This window comes from Onychomys torridus, chromosome 6 (genome assembly GCF_903995425.1).
Source record: "Onychomys torridus chromosome 6, mOncTor1.1, whole genome shotgun sequence".
Classification (NCBI taxonomy): domain Eukaryota; kingdom Metazoa; phylum Chordata; class Mammalia; order Rodentia; family Cricetidae; genus Onychomys; species Onychomys torridus.
This window is the reverse complement of record NC_050448.1, coordinates 129633223-129658391: the sequence shown is the minus strand read 5'-3', so window position 1 is coordinate 129658391 and position 25169 is coordinate 129633223. Positions and strand designations below refer to the sequence as shown.

Genomic DNA, 25169 nt, shown 5'->3' with positions numbered 1-25169 from the left:
TGAAGAAGATGTCAGAAAATGGAAAGATCCCCCAGGCTCATGGATAGGCAAGATTAACATAGTAAAAATGGCGATCTTACCAAAAGCAATCTATAGATTCAATGCAATCCCCATCAAATTACCAACACAATTCTTCACAGATCTGGAAAGAATAATACTCAACTTCATATGGAAAAACAAAAAACCCTGGATAGCCAAAAGTATCCTGTACAATAAAACAACCTCTGGAGGCATCACAATCCACGACCTCAAACTCTACTATAGAGCTACAGTAATAAAAACAGCTTGGTACTGGCATAAAAACCAACATGTGGACCAATGGAATCAAATTGAAGCCCCTGACATTAACCCGCACACCTATGAATATATAATTTTTGACAAAGAAGCCAAAAATGTACAATAGAAAAAAGAAAGCATCTTCAACAAATGGTGCTGGCATAACTGGATGTCAATGTGTAGAAGGCTGCAAATAGATCCATGTCTGTCACCATGCACAAAACTTAAGTCCAAGTGGATCAAAGGCCTCAACATAAATCCAGTAACTCTGAACCTGATAGAAGAGAAAGTAGGAAGTAGTCTTGAACGCATTGGCACCAGAGATCACTTTCTAAATATAACACCAGTAGCACAGACACTGAGAGAAACAATCAATCAATGGGACCTGTTGAAACTGAGAAGCTTTTGTAGAACAAAGGACATGGTCAACAAGACAAAGTGACAGCCTACAGAATGGGAAAAGGTCTTCACCAACCCCACATCTGACAGAGGGCTAATATCCAGAATATATAAAGAACTCAAGAAATTAGACATCAAAATGCCCAACAGTCCAATTAAGAAATGGGCTATAGAACTAAACAGAGAATTCTCAACAGAGGAAGTTCAAATGGCTGAAAGACATTTAAGGAATTGCTCAGCATCCCTAATTATCTGGGAATTGCAAATCAAAACAACTCTGAGATACCATCTTACACCTGTCAGAATGGCTAAGATCAAAAACACAGAAGACAGCTTATGCTGGAAAGGATGTGGAACAAGGGGAACTCTCCTCCACTGTTGGTGGAAATGCAAGCTTGTACAGCCACTTTGGAAATAAATATGGTGCTTCCTTAGAAACTTGGGAATCCATCTCCCCCAAGACCCAGCTGTAGCACTCTTGGGCATATACCCAAGGAATGCTCAATCATGCCACAAGGGCATTTGCTCAGCTATGTTCATATCAGCATTGTTTGTAATAGCCAGAACCTGGAAACAACCTAGATGCCCTTCAACTGAAGAATGGATAAAGAAAATATGGTACATATACACAATGGAGTACTACTCAGCGGAGAAAAACAATGACATCATGAGGTTTGCAGGCAAATGGATGGATCTAGAAAAAATCACCCTGAGTGAGATAACCCAGACTCAGAAGGACAAACATGGTATGTACTCACTCATAGGGGGATATTAGATGTAAAACAAAGATGACTAGACTGCTACACAACTCCAGGGACTCTACCTAGAAAACGGGACCCTAGGAAAGACCCAGGGATCACCCAATGACAGAGAAATGGATGAGATCTACATGAACAACTTGGATGACAGTGGGAGTAATGAAGGGCAAGGTTTGAGGGAAAGAAAGCTTAGGGGAGCAGGAGATCCCAGCTGGATCAAGAACAGAAAGGGAGAACAAGAAATAACAGACCATGATAAATGAAGACCACATGAGAACAGGAATAGGCAGAGTGCTCGAGAGGTCCCCAGAAATCCACAATGTTACATTCTCTGTAGACTGCTGGCAATGGTTGAGAGAAAGCCTGATCTGACCTAGTCTGGTGATCAGATGGCCAAACACTCTAACAGTCGTGCTGGAACTCTCATCCAATAACTGATGGAAGTGGATGCAGAGATCCTCAGCCAGGCCCCAGGTGGAGCTCCAGGTCTCCAATTGTCAAGAAAGAGGAGGGACTGTAAGAGCGTGAATTGTTGAGACCAAGATTGCAAAAAGCACAGGGACAAATAGCCAAACAAATGGAAGCACATGAATTATGAACCAAAGGCTGTGGAGCCCCCAGCTGGAGCAGGCCCTCTGGATAAGTGAGACAATTGAATAGCTTGAACTGTTTGGGAGGCACCCAGGCTGTGGGACCAGGACCTGTCCTTACTGCATGAGCTGGCTGTTTGGAACTTTGGGCCTACACACGGACACTTTGCTCAGCCTGGAAGGAGGGTACTGGACCTGCCTGTACTGAATCCACCAGGTTGAATTGAATCCCCAGGGGAGTCTTGGCCCTGGAAGAGATGGGAATGGAGGGGAGGAGCTGGGAGGAATGTGGGGGTGAGGGTGGGAGGGGGGAGGACAGGGGAACCCATGGCTGATGTGTAAAATTAAAACACAATTATAATAAATTTTTAAAAAAGGAAAAAAAAAACCTTTGCATAGAACTACCATGTGGCCCAGGTAGGCCATTCCTGTGTTATTTACTCCAAGGATTCTGAGTCAACCTATCACAGAGATACATGCATAGCAATGCTTGTTTCAGCACTATTATAATACCTAAGTTATGAAGCCATCCTTGGTGTCCTTCGAGAGAGGAATGAATAAAGACATGATATACACACTCAATGGAACTGTGTTTTGCCCCAAAGAACAAAATCATGTCAGCTGAAAGTAAACCTGAACGCATCTGGAGATTGTCACACTAAGCAAATTACATCAGTCTCAGAAAGATGCCATAAATTTTCTCTCATTTGTGAATTCTAGATTGTGGACAGATGCATAAAATAGGTAGATACATGTGACATGCAAGTAGAAATTAAACTATCTGTGGCAACTGAGGGACCGAACAAGAAAAGAAAACAGGACAGCATGGGAACAAAGGAGGGACAGGCTCAATGTATTGTGAGTGAAAATTCCTGAGCAGAAGCTGTGTCTGGCTGAAAAGAGAATCTGCGAAGAGTCCTTGCTGCAGAGATTGATGGACCAACTGGGATTTCGGTGCTGTGGAGAGACTGAGATTTTTCAGGCTCAGAGGCTAATTACTTTACGTCAGGCCAGTGTTAGCCTGCTGGAACAACCATCCCTTGCCCCATTCGGCATCTGAACTAACACCTCATGATAATAAATAAAAACCTCTTAGAAGCTATTGACTTAGCAGAACACTAGCTTCTGCCATCCAAGAGCTTAGAATGTCATCAGGTAACATCTTGGGCTTTTAGAACAGCCCCCAGCCCAGTGTACCTGCCTCTCTGGTATACCCAGCAGTATATTTTAAACTTGTCTTGATTTGACTTTTCTTGCACTTCAAAGAAAGCTATAATGCTTCGTGAAACTGCTTCTATGTTGAAACATGGAATTTGGGGTAACCTAATATGTGTTCCTGGGCCATGGTCACTCAAGGGCTCCAGAATAAACTATCTCTTGTTCTCTTTATGAAGAGAGCTGTGACTTTTACACTGACAGTTAACTACATACTGGTATGAAAATGTTCTTATGAAACCTAGTATTATACACAATGAAAACAGCAGTAATTTTTAAATGGGTACTCTAAAGCTTCCTCCAACAGATTTTTGATAAAGATCATTCAAGACTTCTAATTGCTGATTTTCTAATTAATTTTCTGGGGATAATATTGCCAAAGAATAAATGTTCTGGTTATTTTATTATAAAGAAAAATAGGTTACTTTCTATGATTTCAAACTGTTGTCTAAAAACTAGCTGAGACACCACATTGCACTCAAAACTACAGAAGTGGCTCCTTTTTTAAACACCAAACTACTTTAATGTTTTCAAAAGTAGTATATTATTTTTAGATAGTCATTTTTCTTTGGGTATTTGACAAATTACATATATAATTAGAGATATTTTATAGAATATATAATAGGTTTATATTTAACAATAAAAATGACAAACTAGCCCCATAAAACAGGCCAAAGGGTTTGAATAGACATTTATGGTAGGTGCATTCCCTATCCCATGACAGGTACATATTCACAAGCACACAAAATGATATTGACCACAGAGGAATGCAAGTCAAATATAAACTGAGATAACATTTCAGACTCTTGGTGTGGCCATCACCAGAAGAAAAGACAATGGACATAGGTGTGATGTGACAAGACCAAGACCCTCATACATTGCTTGTGGGAGTGTAAAGTGCTACAGCCATTTTGGAAAACACTTTTTCAGATCCTCAAAAAATAAATAAATAAATAAAATGAAGTAAATATGAGCCAGATGTGGTGGTACACACCTTTAATCCCAGCACTTGTGTAGGCAGAGGCAGGTCTCTGTGAGTTCAAGGCCAGCTTGGTCTACATGGTGAGTTTGAAGACTATATAGAGACCCTATCTTAAAGTAACAACCACAAAGTAAATATAGAGGATAGAGAGATGGTTCAGTGATTAAAACACTTGCTGTTATTGCAGAAGATTGGGGTTCAGTTTCCAGCACCCATATGGGCGCTCACAACTGTTTGTAACTCCAGTTGTAAGATATCCAATGCCCTCTTCTAGTCTCCAAGAGCACTGTGTGCACATCACACACACACACACACACACACACACACACACACACACACACACACACACACGTAGTGGATAGCCATCCCAGCATTGGCCTGGAAGTTCCAACCTCCATTGAGGCTTCAGTAATGATCATGCCCACAAGGCGGGGCAGAGGAGGGAGCGGAAGACCGAGGAGCAGGAGGAGGTGGCTCTCTTGGTTCTGGAATGCCGGGCTGGAGGTGGACCGAGCAGAGTTCTCCAGAGAACACCGCCGGACTGCCCTATACCTTTGCCAGACCCTGCAACCTATCCCTTCATTTGTAAGTTACCCCACAAAATAAACCTCCCTTTTAACTACGTGGAGTGGCCTTAATAATTTCACCAATATCTGGCGCTCACGTGGGGCAAATTCCAAAGACCCAGGCGGCTCCCTCCCTCAGCCTCCTCCCGGCTGGCGGCTGGCGGGCACCTAAACCCGCCTGCAAAGTTCCATTTAACCAGGGGACACCTATACGGTCCCATTACCGAAAAAGGGAACAGCTAATCCGGTCTCAGTTCCCCAGCTTAGCCCCTAGACCAGCGAAAACCACTGTGAGTGAGGCATTCCCACTCCTCCCTGAGTGCCGGCTCCCCGCCATCTTGGCTCCTGCCTTCAGCTGCCGCCAGCCAAGGTCGCTAGCAGGCCTTGCTTTGGAGCTATACCAACGCCTCCTGCTGGCTGAAAAGTGCTACTGCACCCCCCAAAACCACGGAAAGGTAAGCTTCTTTCAAGTAAAAGTACTTGATAATTTTACACCTTAAAACTGACTAACAAATTTTGAGTAATTCTTGTAATATGGCTGACAACATTACCTCACAAGAATTTAAAAACCTTTTTGCCTGTATGATGAATGACATTTTCCTGGAAATATACGACCTCCCTAAGACATATCTGGCCTGTACCATTTTGACATTCATTGTAATAATTCACACAGTGTTCAAACACTGGTTTAATAGTAAGAACAAAGATGAGTCATTATTGGGACTGATACAGGCTTTAAAAGATAGCAATGAGGACTTACATAAAAAGATTCTCTCTCTGGAATCTGCTAACCAGAATTTACAAAACAAGCTTGTACCCAAAATTGCTTTTATTGATAATAAATATGAGTATTTAATGGATAGAACACTAACTCTCCAGAGTGAAGTTGTAGCTACTCAGACACTATATAAGGAAGAAAAATTATCATTACTTGATAAGATAAGGTCCATGGAATCATGTGTTTCAGAAGAACATAAAAACTTCCATGATTCCATGAAAAATCTGGAATCCCTTACAAGAGAGGAGGCTTACTCCCTGGAACAGACCCTAGGAGCTCGTTTACAAGCCCTGGAGGAAACTCTCAATAAACATGACAAGGGACCTAATAAGCAGAAGGGCAAGACCATACAGGTTGTAACATCTCCAAATGGCTCTCATACAATGGCTTATCCTGTTATCATCCATGAGAAGCCAGCAGATGACACACACCCCAAGCCATATACGACATATACATTACAACCAATTTCAACAAGGGACTTTAAAAATATAAAGGAAGCAGTAGTTACATATGGGATACACTCCACATATGTAAAACAGATGTTAAATTCATGGTCTACCTCACATAGAATCATTCCAGATGACTGGCATCAGTTAATTTCAGCTGTTCTAGAATATAGCCAGCAGTTACAGTGGAAAAGCTGGTTGAAGGAAGAGGCAAGAAATTTAGAACAACAAGGTAAACTCAGAGGTTTTGAGATCTCCCAAGATAAAATACTTGGTGAGGGATGTTTTGCTGACAGGAATGTACAAGCCATTTATGATGAGCATACAATATCCCTATGCCGTACAGCAGCTCTACATGCTTGGGAAAAAATTCCAGAACCTGGAAAAGCAACTGAGGTATACACAAAGATATTTCAGGGACCACATGAACCCTTCACTGATTTTTTTACAAAGGCTGAACACAGCTATAACAAAAGCTGAATCAGATAAAGAATTAAGAAAAGTATTAACTGAGTCCTTGGCATTTGACAATGCTAATGCAGAATGCAAAAGAATACTTACACCATTAAAGATCAGATCAGCTCCTTTGGAAGAATGGATTCAGTATACTAATGGTGTTGAATCTTTTAACTACAGTAATGAGGCTTGGATAGGAGAGACAAATCCCAGAGGTGAAAGAAGGCCCCGTGGTACCAAATGTTTTAGATGTGGTACACCAGGTCATATAAGTAAAAACTGTACATGGGGTAATCCTAGAAGTAATACTCCTTCTAGGAATAGCCTAAACAGAAGACCCCAACCACCTCCTGGATTATGTAGAAGATGTGGCAAAGGCCGACATTGGACCAGTGAGTGCAGATCAAAAATAGATATACGAGGCAAACCTTTACTGGTGGGAAATGCCTCAGGGGGCCTCTTGCAGGCCCCCAAATCAAATGTGGTAACAACATTCCCAGCCACTGTGGAAGACATTCCTCTCCAGGACAACTGAATAAACCAATGCCTATTGTAAAAACCAATACTGCAATGGATGATAAAACAGCTCTGATAGATGAATCACAGTTTACAAAGAACAGAATAAAACAAATATTTTGGCAGACTTCCATAAATGAACAAAGACCAAAGCTTAGAATTCGAATTAATGGCTTGGTTCTGGAGGGCCTGGTAGACACAGGTGCAGATGTGACTATAATTACACCAAAATCATGGCATCCAAATTGGCCTCTTCAAGAGGTAGATGTCCAACTTTTAGGAATTGGCACCCTATCTCAGATAAAACAGAGTTCGAGATGGGTTGAATGCATAGGGCCAGAAGGACAGAGAGGAAGGCTGAAGCCATATGTAGCGAATGTAGCAGTAAATCTATGGGGCCAAGATCTGTTACAACAGTGGAATACACAGATTAAAATTCCTACACTCTCAGAAAAGGAATACAGGACAATGCATGTTTCTAGGAATAATATCATAACATGCTATAAAAACCAGTCACCAACCATTCAGGCTGTACACAAACAGAGCACAACTGCTGTTGAACTCTCAGAAGTACCAACTGCCTTACCTTTAAAATGGCTAACTAATAAACCTGTCTGGGTTGGACAGTGGCCTTTGACAAAAGAGAAGCTACAAGCTTTAGAACAGCTGGTTCAAGAGCAGTTAAATGCTCAACACATTGAAGAATCTACCAGCCCTTGGAATTCTCCTGTATTTGTTATTAAAAAAAAGTCTGGTAATTGGAGAATGCTGACAGATCTGAGAGCTATTAATAAAGTAATTCAGCCAATGGGCTCCCTACAGACTGGGATGCCCTTGCCCTCTCTGCTACCCAAAGAATGGCCTATAATAGTTATTGACTTAAAAGACTGTTTCTTTACCATACCATTACAAGAAAATGATAGAGAAAAATTTGCCTTCACAGTTCCTAATTATAACAATTCTCAGCCAGTCAAGAGATATCAATGGAAGGTCCTCCCACAGGGAATGTTAAACAGCCCTACCTTATGCCAATACGTTGTGCAAAACCATTGGAAATAATTCGTGTAAAGTTTCCACAATCCATAATTTATCACTATATGGATGATATCCTATTAGCTGATCCAAAGTTAGACACATTAGAAAGCATGTTTGAAGAAGTAAAAAAAGTTTTGCCTCGCTGGGGACTGCAAATTGCTCCTGAAAAAATACAAAGAGGAGATTCTATTAATTACTTAGGATATAAGATAGAGTTACAAAAAATTAGACCCCAAAAGGTACAACTGAGGAGAGATCGATTAAAGACTCTTAATGATTTTCAAAAGTTGTTAGGAAGCATTTCCAACTTATTGGGTATCATATTTGGCTAATACTCTAGAAGGGGACAAAGAATTAAATAGTCCAAGAGAATTATCAGCCGAAGCTGAGAAGGAATTGGCTCTAGTAGAAAAGACAATTCAAGAAGCACATGTGGATCGTGTGGATCCAGAACTTAAATGCATTCTTGTCATATTCCCTTCCAGACATTCCCCCACAGGTATTTTGATGCAGAGGGAAGATATTATATTGGAATGGATACTCCTACCACGTAAACCAAATAAGAAATTAAAGACTTATATAGAAAAGATCTCTGATTTGATTCAAAAAGGTAAATTAAGACTTCGTCAGTTGACAGGAATGGACCCAGCAGAAATTGTAGTACCTTTAACTAACGAGGAAATTTCATCACTACGGAAAGATAATGAATACTGGCAGAGAGCCTGCAGTAACTTTTTGGGAGAGATTAACAACCATTATCCCAAAAGCAAGAGGATAGAATTCATAAAGAAGACTGAATGGGTCCTTCCTCACATTGTACGACATAAGCCAATTTCTGGAGTCCTCACATTCTATACTGATGCAAATAAATCAGGGAAAGCAGGATACAAATCAGGAGACTTAAGTAAAGTGGTACAAAGTCCATACAGCTCTGTACAAAAGGCAGAACTGTATGCCATTCTTATGGTACTGATGGACTTCACAGAACCCCTCAATATAGTCACTGACTCTCAATATGCAGAGAGAGTTGTTTTACACATTGAAACTGCTGAATTTATTCCTGATAATACAGAATTAACTTCATTATTCATACAACTGCAGGAAATCATCAGAAAAAGGGAACATCCTATATATATAACACATATCAGATCCCATACAGGTCTGCCAGGACCTCTAGCACAAGGTAATGATGAGATTGATCAGTTACTAATAGGTAATGTGCTAGAAGCCTCAGAATTTCATAAGAAACACCATGTAAATAGCAAAGGTTTGAAGAAGGATTTCTCCATTACTTGGCAACAAGCTAAGGATATTGTGAAAAAATGTCCTACTTGTTCCTTCTATAACCAAACTCCATTACCTGCAGGGAGCAATCCAAAAGGTATACAAAGAAATAAAATTTGGCAGATGGATGTGTTTCATTTTACAGAATTTGGAAGATTAAAGTATGTACACCATACCATTGACACCTATTCAGGATTTCAGTGGGCAACTCCTATGAGTTCTGAAAAGGCTGATTCTGTGATTACACACCTATTAGAAGTTATGGCCATCATGGGAATACCTGTACAAATCAAGACAGATAATGCCCCAGCATATGTCTCCAATAAAATGAGACAGTTCTTTGCTTATTACAATATAAAGCATGTTACAGGTATACCACACAATCCCACAGGCCAAGCAATCATAGAAAGATCCAATCGAACTTTAAAGGATATGCTAAATAAACAGCAACAGGTAACAATGACTCCTAGAAATAGATTGCATAGTGCTTTATTAACCTTGAATTTTCTCAATGCTGATGAGAAAGGAACAACAGCTGCGGAGAGACATTGGACGACAAACAAAACTCCTGAGCTAAACCAACTGGTTTATTTCAAAGATGTGTTGACCTCAGAATGGAAACCTGGATATGTCCTACGTTGGGGAAGGGGTTTTGCTTTTGTTTCCACAGGAGAAGAAAAGCTATGGATACCAACAAAATTAATAAAAATTCGATTTGAACAGGAGAAACCCCTTGATGAGGAGAAATAAAAGATCATCCACCAATGTGACATCTCCTCAGGTTGTAAGAAAAATTTAACAATCAAAGGTTGGGGTAGGCTTCTGTTTTGTCTTTCCAGGATAATGGAAATACCCATCTTCCAGAAATCATAAGGCCTTGGATATCCGGATGTTTACAGCAGAAAGAAAGAATCTATTGGTACCAATCTACACAGGGTAAGATATCACTGTCTAACATCTATATCTCTATCAATCTAGAATAGTTGTGGTTCCAATTTAATTATAAACCAAGCTGGCTTTGGAGATAGAACTGGCTCACTCCTTCTCTAAACCCAAGCATATTGATAAAAAAAAAAAAAAAGGTTGAGAGATTCTTCAGTCCCATATCAGAAGAGCCCTCTGGTGTGAGACAGAAGGAAACCAATTTTAAGGGACCATTATCTTCAAGATTCTAATTCTCTCCATGCTTATTCTTGATTTCTTGGAATCCTTTCTTACATGTCATGACATCTTTAAATCCAAACTTTCCATTCTGATAAAAAATAAGTTTTTTTCCAATAGCAATCTCTGAAGTCTCCAGAAGGAAGATGGGGCCCCAACAACAACAACAACTCTACCCAATCCAGAATGATACCATGGTAATCATCATCATACTACACTTCTTGCCAGAATTTCAGACATTCTTACCCATTACTCTAAAAGTTGCTGCAGAATCTACAGTTAGTCTAACTGAGATTTAACTATCTGAGCTTTCTCACAATACCCAACAGAGATACCATCGCCCCCTAAACAGCAGGAAGCAATTCTAAGAAAACGACGCCCCTTATCCCTTAGGTTTCATATTTCTCAGGGTTATGGATAATGGTTCTAGGGTTGGGGGTAGAAGAAATGGTCAAACTCAGTACTCTCCTTAAGGAAAGAAAATATGTCTCAAAAAAAAAAAGGGGAAAGAAGAAATGGAATGGATATGTATAACATGTTATGGTAGACTATCACATACATTAGTAAACAAATTTAGTAATATAGCAGCCTTTGCACTGTTATGAATTCTTATATGTTGATACAAATATAAACTTTTTATATTCCTATTTAAGATAATTTGTATATTGATACAAATACAGAACTATGTTTGTTATATTGTACACATATTTTTACTCTTATTTGAAATATTTGTATATTGATACAAATGTGAATTTATGTCTGTCAAACTGTATGTATGTTCTACTTCTGTTTAAGATATTCTGTATACTGATATATATTTAGGATTATTATCATATTGCATATTGCATTATACATTCCTACCTCTGTTAAAGATATTTTGTGTATTGTCACAATTTGAAGTCATTGTCCTTTTACTGTACAATTGCTTACAGACTCTTTGCCTTATTTATAGGAAGCCTTAGTCCTTAGGTTGTTTAGGTAGATGAGACTTACAGAGTTATTATCACCTATGCTTGTCACCTCTATAATTATGTTAGTTAGGTTATCCAGATTTATAAATACATAGGTCAGATGGACAGGTAATCTTCAAACACTTCATGGACCTAGAGAATATGGCATTTAAATAATTTAGAATTCTGTTGATGTGAGACACAATTGCTCCTGGCAGCACCAATTTGATCCTGAGAGAATGTTGGGCTTCTAAGACATTTCCACTTGGAAGTTTGTCTTCTTGGCACAAAATAGCCAAAGAACTGCCCTTGCCTCAACTGCTGACAGTACAAATGCTGTCCTTTCTGGACAAGCGTGACACAATGAAAGCGACCACCATACTTTGCCAAGACAGGGTAAGATGGTCTTTCAGAATTCCTGCTTCTGAAATGGTCTGTCAGATACTCTAGGCCTGTAGCCAATTTGAATGCACCAACAATACTGAGAAATGTTAGGTGACTGTCCAGGCTGCTAGCTGTCTCTGTCTACTCTTGCAAGACTCCCGAAAGTTGCTTGCGTCCTTCTCCCATTTCTCAGGTATTATTACATTCCTTCTCAGGTCTTTGATGAGGTTGGAGATTAGCAGTTATAGTTACAACTTAGTATATATACATATATAATATCTTAGATAGAATATATTATGTATTAGACTCAGGTTCTTTAGGATAGGATACCTTTTGGAATGATCTTTGTAACATGCCACCTACCCACGCTCTAGACTTCCCTGGATTTTACTATGTGTTTTTTGCTTGACATTGTTTGCACTTATTGTAATTCCAACTTATCTAAGTCATTATCCCTCATTACTCCTGGACAATATTTGATAACCATCTCTTTGTGTATAGTCTTGTATTAGGTTAGAACTTTCTTATTTAGACAAAAGGGGGAGATGTAGTGGATAGCCATCCCAGCATTGGCCTGGAAGTTCCAACCTCCATTGAGGCTTCAGTAATGATCACGCCCACAAGGTGGGGCAGAGGAGGAAGCAGAAGACCAAGGATCAGGAGGAGGTCGCTCTCTTGGTTCTGGGACGCCGGACGCTGGAGGTGGACCGAGCAGAGTTCTCCAGAGAACACCGCCGGACTACCCTATACCTTTGCCAGACCCTGCAACCTACCCCTTCATTTGTAAGTTACCCCACAAAATAAACCTCCCTTTTAACTACATGGAGTGGCCTTAATAATTTCACCAATACACACACACAAAGGTAAAACACTCATATACATAAAAGAACAAATAAATCTTTTTAAAGCAAATATAGAGTTACCATAAGTTAGTGATTCTTGTTTTTATATCCAAAAGTCATGAAATATGTAGCCACAGGAAGACATGCAAATTTGTTTATAGAAACATTATTCATAATAGTCAAACTGTGGAAACAACTTCCTGCAATCAATTGATACATAAACAAACAACTCTGGTGTATTTCTACACCATAGACTACTACATAGCTATGCAAAGTCAATGTAACATCCAAAGTACACCCATCTATACAGACAAAAATAAGCAAACCTGCCGCCAAGTCTTAGGCAATGTGGTATTGACAATTGCCCCAGCCTATGACTATCCTAAATGAGCAATTAAAATGGACTCTTTAAATAGGTAAATGGTACAGTACACTCATGATAGTTTTAAAAGCAGATTTTCTACAAGTTAGCCTCTACAGATTTTTAGGTAGTTTCTCTTTGCACACAAAACTGTGTCTGTGATAGACTTGGTCTCCACTCTTTCATGCCCAAGATTGAGAAACGGCCTCAAAAGACAGAGGCATCTCCATTCGCCTCAGACAGGTCCCTGAAAAATTGTTCATTGGTCATCTATTATATCAACAAGCAAGCTGGCATCTTCCATGGATTTCTAATTTCATTCCACTTCATATGCATGACTTGTGTGCAGTAACCAACACAGAAATTAAGCTGACAAGTTGTGTACTCATTCTTAGTTAGCTATCATTGATGTACAAATCCTAACGAGGCTAAAATTACCTCTGATTAAAAAAGGCTCTCTTCAGGATCTATGATCTCTGGGCTAGTGCTGCACTCTGCTAACTGTTTAGTGGTGGCCTCCAACAGCACACATGTCAGTCTCAATTCCACGCATCACTTTCATCTGAAGGCTTTTTTCTGTATGATCCAAAGTTACTGAATCATAATGTGTCCTTTGTAATATAAAAAAAGTGGATAAATCAATTATGTGTGATTATACATGGATTTCACAGCATACTTTCAGAGGTTATTATCAGTAAATTTATTGGCAAAAGAAAGGCAAGAATAGAAATATTTTTATTGTAAATAAGCTATGCTCAGATAATTGTTCAGATTACTCTTTTTCTACTGTATTATTTTCAACAGCATTTAATTGTAACTGGCATCCTTTGTTTGCACTTATTTCCAAACACTGTCATGTTTGTCTTCTCCCAGGAGAATGGCAGTGCTGTGAGGACAGAGACAAGTTCTTCTTACTACTGTGTCTCAAGCACCAATGGACACTGCACAGTGCATGCTCAGTATTCCAATATTGACTTTGATCATTGGACACTGCACAGTGCATGCTCAGCATTCCAATATTGACTTTGATCATTGAATTCTCAGTGAATTTAACACTAAGGTGTCATTGTTACTGGAGTGCCCCCCACAAGACAGCAATGGCCATGAGTCAGTGAGGCAGGGGAGATGCACCACTCCAGAGATGGGTTCAGGGACCAGCATCTGCTTTCTTGCATATGAGGAACCACTTATACAATGGAAGCCTATCAGCTGTGATTGGTTAGCACATTACCTCGGATTGGATAATAAGCCCTCACATCACCAGGATCTCCAGGTGAAAGGAGATGTGGAGAATGCAGGCTCATCCACCTGCCAGCTGCTGGCTACTCACACTACTTCAGAATTCAGAGTTCTGACCTCAGGAGCATCATGTGCTATGCTTCTAATTTAGAAGTGTGGTGTGCCAAGTAGGGTCATACCTCCATTTTCTCCTATGCTGAGGAAATCTTGAAGAATCCAGCAATCATTGGCTGAATAAATTCAAAGCACAGCCAGAGGTGTGGTAGGACACAGTTTTTTAAATGGATGAGGCAACGTATTAAGCCAGAATCCTTTGTTCTGGTGCTTCTCATTGGCAGCTGCCACCTGTCTGGCGATCCTGTCCAGATCTCTCTGTCCCTGGGGTGTTAGCTTGCATCTCCCATCTTGGTCCTTTTCCACCATTTTCATCCCCTCCAGGGCTTAGAGGAAGGACCTGATGGGTCATACTCTTGGAGCCTCTGTTGAAGTGACTGGGCCTTATACCACTTCTCTGCTGACCTCCGTAGATCTTGGTCATGGAGTCAACCCCGGCACCACCTTGGAGGTACAGGTTCTGTGCTGTAGAAGCAGCTTCTCTGTAGATACAGTTCTCATCGGAGGGGGCAAGCTCTTTATGTTTAGCCAGATTGATTATGTCCAGGCATTCAGGAGCTTTCAGCTTCCTGGACTGTGAGGAAGGCTGCCAGAGCTCTGAGGAACTCCTGCTGATTAACATCCTTTAAGGTAACTCCAGGCACTGAGCTGCCAGGGGAAAGCACAGTAGCCCACATCTTTAATCCCAGCTTGGAAGGCAGACATAGGCAGATTTCTGTGAGTTCAAGGCCAGCCTGCTTTACCAACACATTTCAGACCAGCCAGAGCTACATAGTGAGACCTTGTCTCAAAATAAACAGCAACAACAAAATGCTGTGCAAAGTCAAAGCAAAGTCAAGACTGGCACCACGGGTCAGTGAATAAGGATACTCACTCCCAAGCCTACCAACCTGAGCTCAAGTCCTGGGACCCACATGGTGACAAGAAAAACCAGCTCCTGTGGGGTGTCCTCTGACCTCCACATACATGTTGTGGAACATGCAAACACACTAAATGTAATTTTAAAGTATTTCCAAATTAGGACAGGATCAAATGCTTTGAAGTAGAATTATTTGTGTCATGAATCCTTCCTACTTCTTGCTGACCTATCTCCAGCATACATGAAGAAAGTTGTGGTACACTCAACACAGTAAACAACATTTTGGGTTTCCATTTCCTGCCAGCACATTATTTTAAATTTATTGCTTACTATTGTTATAATTTACCTTTAGGTTAATAGCTATGGTAAGAAGAATTGTTAAATGGTCTTATTAATAAAAAAAAAATCCAGAGCCAGATATTGGGGTGAAAACTGGGAGATCAGGGAAGTAGAAAGAAGCCAGCCATGTTCTTACCACTAGAAATCCTCAGCCAAAGGGAGAGCTACTTCCTGTATACCCATGCCTCTATGCCTTTCTGTCCCTGCCATCTCACTTCCTCTCTTCACCCAGCTACATTACTTCCTCTTTCCACCCAGCTCTGTCACCTCGTGTCTGTCTATACAGACTTCCAGATCTCTATGGTTAACTAGTGCTGGGATTAAAGGCAAGTATCACCATGCCTGGCTCTGTTCCCAGTGTGGCCTTGAACCAGATGAATCTCTGCCTCCCAAATGCTAGGATTAAAGGCATGTGCTACCATTGTCTGACTTCTATGTTTAATATAATGGCTGGCTTTTTCCTCTGATCTCCAAGTAAGCTTTATTTATTAGAGCACAAATAAAATATCACCACAAGCTATCATATTATTTGTATTGGAATAAATTAAAGGAAAATTTTTACTTAGAGTTTCAGGTGTCCTTACCAAGTGCCATCCTGATATAATATTTTTATTGTAAAAATGAAGGCAGGAATAAGGACAGGATGGGAAAATAAGTGAGCATGGGGGTTTGTGTGTGAGTACGTGTGTGAGTGAGTGTTGGTTGGTTGGTTTCTCTTTTCTCTCAATCTTCCTGTCTCAGCTTCCCAAGTGCTAGGATTATAGGCAGGTAGCCCTATACCTGGTAACTGAGTATAATGAACATTTTTAAGTGAGTAAAGGGGCTAAGGGTATAGTTCAGTAGTTGCAAAGGCCTCAGAAACACACACACACACACACACACACACACACACACACACACACACAAGCACATGTACATGCACACACATTCCCCTAAACAACAGGTATTTTATTCAAAAAGTCTCTGTCTGGAATTATTTTATTTGTTTTTGTCTTTCCTTCTCTGATAGCAAAACTGTGAAATACTCTACATTTAATATTCTCTTTAATAATGTCTAGAAAATTTTTACAAAGTGATAGCCAAGAAAACTTGTACATAATGGTTGGATGAATACCTTAAAATAACCCTGTATAAGGCTAACCAAGTAACCAAATGCATGGTTTCACAAGCTCTCTATGAATTTAAAAATTAGTTTATACATAAGGCAGTTGTGACATTGGAGACAATAAGAGACAGTGCTATATTTATACTGATACAATTATTTAATACAAGGCCATTTAATTATCAATATCATAATTGTTCCATCTCATTATGTATTGAGATTCTATCTGTTTCTACTTCCATTTAGTTATCTATAAGTTACTTTAAAAGTTTACAACTCTGTTTTAAGTCAAATTTTGAGAACTGCCTCCAACATCTTGATTGAGAAAAGACATAGAGCCAATAGAAAAGGCAAGATGGAACCTGGAACAGTAGTGACGTGCTCTGAGAGCTCAGAAGATGTCTCTGTTGGTAAAGTGCAAGCCATGTAAGCATGTGGAGTCAAGTCTGAACTCCAGAACCCACCTTTAAAAAGCTGGGCTTCACAGCCACGTTTGTGACCCCAGTAATGGCTAGAGGTAGATAGCAGATCCCTGGGGTTGGCTGGCCAGCCAGATCAGAGAGACCCAGGTTCAGGGAGAGGCCTTGTCTCAAAAAATGGAAAGAAAGAAAGACAACCCAGGTTGGACCTTTTGGCCACCACATATGTGTGCACATACATGCATGAGTAACTACATGCATATGAACATATACATATACTATAAGTAAATTATTAAATAGAATCTGTATTTGTAAGGTTTTTGTTTATTTGTTTGGTTGGTTGGTTTTTGGTTTTTTGATGATGTTTCTCTGTGTAACAGTCCTGGCTGTCCTGGAATTCACTCTGAAGACCAGGCTGGCTTTGAATTCATAGAGATTCACCTGGCTCTGCCTCCCAAGTGCTGGGATTAAAGGTGTGCACCAGCACTACCTGGCAAGGTTTTTTGTTTGTTTGTTTAAGGAAGACAGACTATTAACCAAAATTGTATGAATTTACATGCTTAACATTCTTGTTACGGAAGTTATTTCAACCTTACACATCAAAACACTACAAGTGCACATCTGATATAATCTGCAATGGGGTATGCCAGTCATTTATAAGGAAACCCTGACTCAACAGAGAACACAACATGCTCTGCAAACCACTAACACTAACCTTGAAGCTGCTTTTGGGGAAATGGGAACCATCTCTTCATTTGGGAGAATTACATTCTAATTAACCATTCTAACTTTCTGTTGAAGTGATCCACTGGGGTGAGTAAAGAGCAAATTGGATTCTCAAGTACCAACAAGTGCTGTCAAAAGCTCTGGACATAGCAGTGAGGGTTCTGCAGATGGATTGACTTCTTCACATATGACCCCCCAAAGGGATCTCAGGCTCTTCAAATGACCAAAAGCCTTTAAGAATGAGAGAATGGATGCTTTTTATGTGTATGTTTGCCCATTACAAAAGTCGGCCTATGGTCTCCTGAATGTAAGTTTCTGCTGAACTTACCCACCCACCCATTCGCTAGGCAGCCCTGGCCTTTTAGATCCTCTCTAGTGAGGGGAACTCCTCCACTTCCATCTGAATACTGCTGAAATGATTCGAAAGGATAAATTCCTCCTGAAAATGTTTAGCCAGATCCCAGCAGGAGACTAGTGGGGACAATCAAGCTCTTACAAACTGGGAACATCCCCCTCAACTCAAAACTGCTGTTGGTGCACAAATGACAGCAGCCCTGTATCCAATGCTTCGCCATTAAGTGTGGAAACAACTTGTCATACGGTTTCCATTGCTGTGAAGAGACACCATGACCATGACAACTCTTATAAAGGAAAACATTTCATTGGGCCTGCCTTACAGCTCAGAGGTTTAGTCCATTATGTCATGGTGTGAAACATGGTGGCACTCAGGCAGACATGGTGCTGAAGAGGTAGCTGAGAGTTCTGCATCTGGACCAGCAAGTGGCAGGAAGTGGATGAGACACACCAGGCCTGACTTGAGTTTCTGAGACCTCAAAGCCCACCCCACCCCAAGTGACACACTTCCTCCAACAAAGCCACACCTTCTGTATTAGTTAGATTTTCTATTGCTGTGAAGAGACATCATGACCATGGCAACTCTTATATGGGAAACAGTTGAGGGTGGTTTCCAGTTTCAGATGTTCATTCCATTATCATTATGATAGGGAGCATGGCAGTATGCAGTTAGACATGGTTCTGGAGCTAAGAGTCCCACATCTTGACTCAGAAACTGGGCAGTATCCTGAAATTAGGAGACCTCTAAATCCTCTCCCCGACAGTGGCGTACTTCCTCCAACCAGGCCACACCCACTCCAACAAAGTCACACCTACTAATAGTGCCACTCCCTATGAGATTATGGGGGCCAACTACATTCAAACTCCTACACCTCCTTCTAGTTCCAATCCCTATTGGGGCCATTTTCTTTAAAACCACCACAGCCTCTAAGGAAATGTATTCATATCCCCCAGTTTTATGAGGGTGGGATTATTCTGTAGAGGGATTGAACTGGTGTTAAATTTTGTCTAGGACAGGTGGATCGCAGTTCATATTAGAACTAGCCAGGCTCTCCTCCCAGATGGCCAGAGCCAGTTTGACATTTAGTACATCCATTTTTCTGTCCTTCACTCCAGGAGGGAGAACAGAGAGAATTTGACTGTCTTTGGTGTCCATCTATGTTCAAAGCATTGACTCAGCTTTTCACTTAATAATTTTGCTGACTCTTTTTTTCTTTTTGAGATGGAGCCTTGTGTAGCCCAGTTGGCCTTGATTTTGCTATATACTCAAGCATGTCCTTCAACTACTGACTCTTCTGCCTCCACCTCCCAAGTGTTGGGATTACAGGCAAGTGCTACTGTATCAGTTCCTGTTGTACTGGAGATTGAATCAGGGCCTCGTGCGTGCTCGCTCCATAAGTACTCTACCATCCAAGCTCCTTCCACAGGCCTTTGCAGAGTATCTCTTCAACTGACAGCTTTCTTGTCAAAATGAAAATAATTCCTACCTCCAGGAGCTATCATGAAAGTCAAAGAGAACAATTTATGCCAGAAAGAGACTAAATGAATTTAAAATCCTTTTCTTATCAAAGCCAGATACAACCTTAGAAATTACAAAGCAGCATTTTAGTCACAAATTCTGGGGATTTAATTTGGCATCTAAAACCTATTAATGTAGAAGGTGTTACTTTTTGCATTGATGCATTATTCAAATGTTTAAAAAAAAAAGAAGAAAAAAACAATCCCATCTTTAAATAGCATCAGTTCCACATCAGGTACATCTGTTCATGACAATGAGCCTGGAATGTTATCCAGTAATGAGACAGCTCTGAAGTCAGTGTGTGAGCTGTGAGAACCTGAAGGAAGCAGAGGCATTCCTCAATGCCTAAGGATTATCACTTCAGCTTACAAAAATGTAAAAGGGACATGAAGAACCCCAATACTGGTGTAGTGGTCTGAATGATAATGCCCCCATAGGATCATATATTTGAATGCTTGGTCACCAGGGAGAGGAACTCTTTGATAAGATCAGAAGGATTGAGAAGGATCAGAAGGGCTTCTTGGAGGAAGGTTGTCACTGGGGGCTTGGTTTTGAGGTTTCAAAAACCTAAGCCAGGCCCAGGCTCCCTCTCTGCCTTCTGTCTACAGAGCAGGATGTGGAGCTCTCAGCTACTGCTCCAGGACCATGGTTGTCGCCATGATCCCAGCCATGATGAGAATGGACTAAGCCTCTGAGACTGTAAGCAATGGTAAGCAAGCCCCTAATTAAACGTTTTTCTTTATATGAGTTGCTTTGGTCATAGTGTCTCTTCACAGCTATAGAACATAACTAAGACAATGAGCACTAAGTGAGGATAAAGATACATATGGTAGTCATCTGAAGCCTACTTGTAACACTAGAAGCCCAAGTGATTCAGAAAACACTTCTATAGATCCACATAATCAATGCTAATAAAAAATGCATTTAGTTTGCAAAAGTCATGTGACTGAATCTGTGAACAAAAGGCTAACTCCAGTGCCACTAAACCAGAGTCTCTTGTTTTGCTCACAATTGTGTTAAGCAATCATTTTAAGCAGCCAGGCAGAACAGCACGACCTCTCGGATTCCAATCTCAGCTTGAAAATAAATCATGTTGGGAGATGGTGCTTTTATCATCTGTAACAACCTTTTATTAAAATCTTGGTGAGGATACAGCTAGATTTTTAAAAAACTCTCTCAAATATGCATGTGTATTTCAATGAGGTCAAATCACATTAATGTGTCAGCTTGAAACACTACAGATGTGTCAGAGAAGTCAAAGGGTGTAACTGAAAGTTGGGGTGACCACAGATTTGACTACAGCTGAGAAAGAATGAACATAAGAAATACTTTCACATGCTACAGAAGAAATAAATAACAATATCTTACCTCTACATACTATTTAAGATATCCAAAGCCCCTCAGTTCTATAGAATGGACATTAATGCTATTTTCTTCCAACATGGAAAAAGAGATTAATGGGAAAGGAGCTTGAGCAACTATCCATCACTACATAGCTATGTGTGAATGATGAGAGACTACTCTTATCTGCTGTATCACCCTGATCCATCTCTACCTCTATCATGAGTCAGTACTGAAGAGAGGTGTTGACTGGCTGCAATGGTGAGCAGGTAGTCCACAAAGTCCCATTCCAGCTCCCGAGCCCCACAGTTATATGATCTAGAAATGGGTGAGTATGCCTATAGTCATGATTTACGCAGGTATTTGGAAAACCCTGTTTTCCTCCATGATAACATGTTGATCTTTTTTTTTTTTTTTCTACAACTAAATCTAGAGCATTAAAAAAAAATGCCGGAAGGGTTGGGGATTTAGCTCAGTGGTAGAGCACTGGCCTAGCAAGCACAAGGCCCAGGGTTCAATCCTCAGCTTAAAAAAAAAAAATCAGAAGCGAATTTCTGCCCACTGGTGTTCTCCCATTGTGCTGTAAGCCTGTATTTAAGACCTCCTCTCTCCTTCAATAAATGGCATTCGGCATTCAAAAAGAAGGAGGAGGAGGAGGAGGAGGAGGAGGAGGAGGAGGAGGGGAAGAAGAAGAAGAAGAAGAAGAAGAAGAAGAAGAAGAAGAAGAAGAAGAAGAAGAAGAAGAAGAAGAAGGGGTTCAAGATCATGATGGGGAAACCCACAGAGACAGCTGACCCGTAGAGCTCACTGACTCTGGACTGACAGCCCGGGAACCTGCATGGGACTGAACTAGACCCACTGAATGTGGGTGACAGTTGTGTGGCTTGATCTGTTTGTGGGGTCCCTATCAGCAGGACCAGGACTTATCCCAGGTGCATGAACTGGCTTTTTTGGAACCCATTCCCTATGGTGGGATACCTTGCTCAGCCTTGATACAATGGGGAGGGGCTAGGCTCTCCTTCAACTTGGTATGCCAGACTTTGTTGACTACCATGGGGCCTTACCCACTCTGAGGAGTGGATGGGGGTAGAATGGGAGGGAGGTGAGGAGACAGGAGAAGGAGAGGGAGGGAGAACTGGGGTTGGTATGTAAAATGAAAAAAAAAATTAATAAAATAAATATATTTATAAAAAAAAAGCCAGAACTACTTTCTTAACTATAGCTCCATGTTTTATATGGCAACTTCAGGATTTTCTCAGAAAAACACCTGTCTGGAGCTAGAAGCTTTTGCATAAGTTTCTAATCAGAACTATCTGACAGCAGCCAAGCAGCAGAAGCCTGATTGTATTACTACAGACCACAAGCAGCAGCGTATTTGTTTACAGAGTGTGTAAAACTGGGAGCAAAGCATCCAGAGTCCTCTGAGTAATTCCTATTTCTAGGTCCTAAGGAAGCAGAATCCCTATGAAGTTGTCTGCTTTTGTTACTGGATGGCTATAGAAAAGGAGCTCTGAAGTGGGTAAGCAAACAGAGGACTAGATGGATGTGATGTCTGCAGCTACTGCAGACAGCAAGGGCAGGAGGAGAGAACCTTGAAGAGACACAGAGTGAAACAAACATTTAACATTTAGGGTTTGTCTCATCGGAGAGGTTTCTACTTCATATAGAGACTCACAGCTGTAAAATGCTCATATCCCTCCCCACAGAGCTCGAGGAATGTTATGGAAAACGATGCAGAAAAATTGTAAAAGCCAGATATAGGGAAGATTGCTTCAAAACAGTGCTATCTAGATGATGGAGCCACCATACTCAAGAACTCAGCAGTTGTGGTTGCCTGCACAAGCCCTGTACTAGAACAATCCAGTCAACATGGAGAATTGAGGGAGATGGCTCAGGGGTAAAGCACTTGCTATTCAAGCCTGATGGTATTCAATCCCCAGAACTCACAAAAATAAGCCAGATATGCTAGGGCTGGCAAGATGGCTCCATGGGGAAAGATGCTTCCTGCCAAGCCTGATGACCTGGGTTCAATTTGCATGACCCACAGGTAGAAGGAGAAAATCAATTCTCATGGGTTATTCTCTGACCTCCACACACAAAACTATGGCATGCATATCTATCTATCTATCTATCTATCTATCTATCTATCTATCTATCTATCTATCTATGTGTATGAGAGAGAGAGCTATTAAGCCAGATGTGTGGTGCCAGGCTTCTATAATCTTGCAAGAGGGAGACAGGAGAATCACCAGGGAGCTCACAAACCAGCTAGCCTAGAGGACAGCAGCAGAAACAAGACCTCACTGCAAAACAAAGTAGAAGTGAAAACAGAACCCAGCAAGTTTTCCTCTGGCCTCTACACACATAAGTACATAAGTACATGTACCATACAATATACACATACCATATACAACATACACACATACAAATACAACATACACAAAACATATACCACACACTTATACATAACACACACACATACATATCCAACATACATAGCATATACAACACATGCAATATTTTTTAAAAGAGTAGGATGAAAGAAAGATAAGGCAGTTCTTACTAAAGTTCTTGCCAATAACTAATAAGCTATCTAATTAACCTGCTCCTTGATTCATATTCATGTTCTCTCTCCCTCCCTCCCTCCCTCTTTCTCTATCTATCTATCTATCTATCTATCTATCTATCTATCTATCTATCTATCTTATCTCTCTCTTGTTTGTTTTAGAAAGGCCTCATTTAGCCCAGGCTAGCCTCAAATTTGCTATGTAGCTGAAAGTGGGAAGATGGTTCAGTCAGTGAAGTGTTCCACAAGATTCAGGACCCAAGTTCAATTCCCAGAACCCACATTTAAGAAAAAGAAAGAAAGAAAGAAAACGGCATCATCACTTAATGGACTTTGGCATTGACCTTTGAACTCCTCGGTCCTCCTGCCATCGCCTCCCAAGTGTTGAGATGCAGGCGTGTGATTCTGACTGGTCCAGATGCAGGCTTTTTTCTTCTTGTCCTCTCAGACATTACCTGTGCTTTAGGAGGTTCCCAGGAGTTTGGCCTCTTCCTCTGAAGTGTGTGTGTGTGTGTGTGTGTGTGTGTGTGTGTGTGTGTGTGTGTGCGCGCGCACGCACGTGTGCATGCATGCATGTGTATCTGTGAGTAACCATATTGTATAGATGTGATTATCCATATATGCACATCTGGAGGCCAGAGGTTGATTGCTTTCCAACTTAGACAAGGTCTCTTGTTGGATATAGAGTTTCCCATTCAGGATAAACTGGCTGGCCAGTGAGCTACCAGAATCCCAGCCCCATTCTCACCACCTCCCACCCCAGTGCTGTTTACAGCTACTGGCCTAGCTTTTCTGTGGGCTAATGGGACCCAAACACGAGTCCTCGTGGTTCTGCAGCAAGGTCCTCACCACTGAGCCACCTCCTCAGTCCTTCTTTTGAGTCCTTCATGGTTTTCCCATTCTCTGCACTTGAGGAGTTTTTCTCCTGGTAACAGCATTACTCAAAAAGCCCTTTGACTCTCAATCCTACAGTCTGTCACCAGGATAAAGGATGAAATTCACCCCTGCCTGCAATGGCCTCTTCCCACAGAGCAAAGCATTCTATGCTACAGTATTGGCCCTTCAAAGATGCTTTGAATTTCCACTCACAGAGTGAGTGCTTGCTTCCTGTCAAATCTAACCCTAATTACATGACTTATTTATCACTAATCTCCATCCATATTCATAGGGACAGCTCCTACAATTTCAATTAGTCCTGTGTATGTATCTGCGTTTTAATACTTCCTTCAACTTGTTTCTCAGAATTTTTCCTCCTGTAGGGTGGCAAACTGCTCTAGAGTCAACACTCCTACTAAGTCAAGAAGGTCTATGTTCAACTAAAAAGTGCTTAGCCCCATAATTTTGTTTTCAAATCTACTCCTTTGCCCATTTCAATGACGAACTCCTTTTGAAGTCACTATCTGCAAATAATTTCTAAGAACTGTGAAGCCCATGACATGTACAGTTCAGCCTCAGCCAGGCACACAAACTTCTGGCAGGCAACATTTCTGTCTATCTCACTATTCTCTCCCCCACAAATACCACAGGCCCATAATAAGTGTCCAATACAACGTTGTTGGTTAAGAGGATTGAGAGACCAGATAACAAAAGAC

At 40.9% G+C, this 25169-nt stretch overlaps 1 protein-coding gene and 1 pseudogene across 4 annotated transcripts in view; both read right to left on the bottom strand.

Annotated features, from left to right (window-relative positions):
- Positions 1–25169, bottom strand: part of Slc44a5 (solute carrier family 44 member 5) — a 348525-nt gene that overhangs the window by 285908 nt on the left and 37448 nt on the right. The gene's annotated exons all lie outside the window — the stretch shown is intronic.
- On the bottom strand, positions 14479–15029 carry LOC118585511 (annotated as a pseudogene).